The following is a 2,500-nucleotide window of genomic DNA, read 5'->3' as shown; positions in this document are numbered from 1 at the left end:
TGGTGAACACCGGAGACAGCTGGCCAGCGCAGTGCCTGAGGGTGGCTGGAGAGACAGAGTCCGGCCCGGCTGCTTTGCGTGGATTCTGCCTCTTGAAAAGCCCATTAACTTCTCCCTCCTGAAAGGAGAGAGTCGTTTCTGTAGTATGGGTGGGGGATGGGGCCTCTTGGGTGGGAAGGGGTGGTTCAGGACAGTCCAATTGTCTTTCAAATCTACGGTAGAACTCGTTCAGGTCGTTGGCTAGGCGGGAGTCGTTAGTGGTGTGGGGCGCTCTGGGTTTGTAGTTGGTGATGTGCCTGAGCCCTTTGGCAGACAGAAGCAGCGTCGTTAGTAGAGAACTGGTGTTTTAGTGTCTCTGAGTACAGTCGTTTAGCCTCTCTCACCGCTTTGCTAAACCTGTTCTTCGACTCCTTGAATCTGTCTCTATCCCCACTCCTAAACGCTTCCTCCTTCTCCAACCTCAACCTTTTGAGCTTTGCTGAGAACCAGGGCTTGTTGTTGTTAAAGTTCACCCTGGTACGTGTTGGGATACAGCAGTCCTCACAGAAGCTGATGTACACAGCCTCTGTGAGTTCATCCAGACTATTGGTAGCAGTCGTGAACATATCCCAGTCAGTACAGTCTAAGCACGCCCGCAAATCTTCCACAGCCTCACTGGTCCACTGTTTAGATGTCCTCACAGCAGGTTTACAGAGTTTTAGTTGCTGCCTGTATGCACGAATCAGGTGGACCAAGGGAGTTCTGTGCGAGCCGAACAGCCCCGTGACCCACAAGAGAAACATCCCCGCCAAATTCGAGCGTTTGACGGGGTCTATCCGTGAAAAAATATTCACGTTTTTGAGTGCACATGCATTTCTGCTGCAAATGCCTCTGGAAGTTTCATGCCGTTCGTATGCCAATTGTGGCAACACGAAAATGACCCGTTTTCCCATTCCGAGGGATTTCTGTGCGACCCTAACAGCCCCGTGAGCCACAAGAGACACATCCCCGCCAATTTCTAGCGTTTCACGGGGTCTATCCGTGAAAAATATAGACGTTTTTGAGTGCACATGCATTTCTGCTGCAGATGCCTCTGGAAGTTTCATGCCGTTCGTACGCAATGTGGCAACACGAAAATGACCCCTTTTCCCATTCCGAGGGATTTCTGTGCGACCCTAACTAACAGCGCCCGTGAGCCACAAGAGAGACATCCCCGCCAATTTATAGCGTTTCACGGGGTCTATCCGTGAAAAATATAGACGTTTTTGAGTGCACATGCATTCCTGCTGCAAATGCCTCTGGAAGTTTCATGCCGTTCCTATGCAATGTGGCCACACAAAAATGACCCGTTTTCCCATTCCGAGGCATTTCTGTGCGACCCTAACAGCCCCGTGAGCCACAAGAGAGACATCCCCGCCAACTTCTAGCGTTTGACGGGGTCTATGCGTGAAAAATATTAAAATTTTTGAGTGCACGTGCCTTTCTGCTGCAAATGCCTCTGGAAGTTTCATGGCGTTCCTATGCAATGTGGCAACACGAAAATGACCCCTTTTCCCATTCCGAGGGAGTTCTGTGCCACCCTAACAGCCCCGTGAGCCACAAGAGACACATCCCCGCCAATTTCTAGCGTTTCACGGGGTCTATCCGTGAAACATATAGAAGTTTTTGAGTGCACATGCATTCCTGCTGCAAATGCCTCTGGAAGTTTCATGCGGTTCGTACGCAATGTGGCAACACGAAAATGACCCGTTTTCCCATTCCCAGGGATTTCTGTGCGACCCGAACAGCCCCGTGAGCCACAAGAGACACATCCCCGCCAATTTCTAGCGTTTCACGGGGTCTATCCGTGAAAAATATCAATTTTTTTTTGACTGCACATGCATTTCTGCTGCAAATGCCTCTGGAAGTTGCATGCGGTTCGCATGCAATGTGGCGACACGAAAATGACCCGTTTTCCCATTCCGAGGGATTTCTGTGCCACCCTAACAGCCCCGTGAGCCACAAGAGAGACATCCCCGCCAATTTCTAGCGTATCACGGGGTCTATCCGTGAGAAATATTCACTTTTTTGAGTGCACATGCATTCCTGCTGCAAATGCCTCTGGAAGTTTCATGCGGTTCGTATGCAATGTGGCGACACGAAAATGACCCGTTTTCCCATTCCGAGGGATTTCTGTGCCACCCTAACAGCCCCGTGAGCCACAAGAGAGACATCCCCGCCCACTTCTAGCGTTTCACGGGGTCTCTCCGTGAAAAATATCACATTTTTTGAGTGCACATGCATTCCTGCTGCAAATGCCTCTGGAAGTTTCATGCGGTTCGCATGCAATGTGGCGACACGAAAATGACCCGTTTTTTCCCATTCCGAGGGATTTCTGTGCCACCCTAACAGCCCCGTGAGCCACAAGAGACACATCCCCGCCAATTTCTAGCGTTTCACGGGGTCTATCCGTGAAAAATATTCAATTTTTTGACTGCACATGCATTTCTGCTGCAAATGCCTCTGGAAGTTTCATGCGGTT

Source organism: Petromyzon marinus, unplaced genomic scaffold, assembly GCF_048934315.1.
Source record: "Petromyzon marinus isolate PM22_M1 ecotype Great Lakes invasive population unplaced genomic scaffold, UKy_Petmar_22M1.pri1.0 PM_G_Scaffold_240, whole genome shotgun sequence".
Taxonomy (NCBI): Eukaryota; Metazoa; Chordata; class Hyperoartia; order Petromyzontiformes; family Petromyzontidae; genus Petromyzon; species Petromyzon marinus.
Note: the sequence above shows the minus strand (reverse complement) of the source record.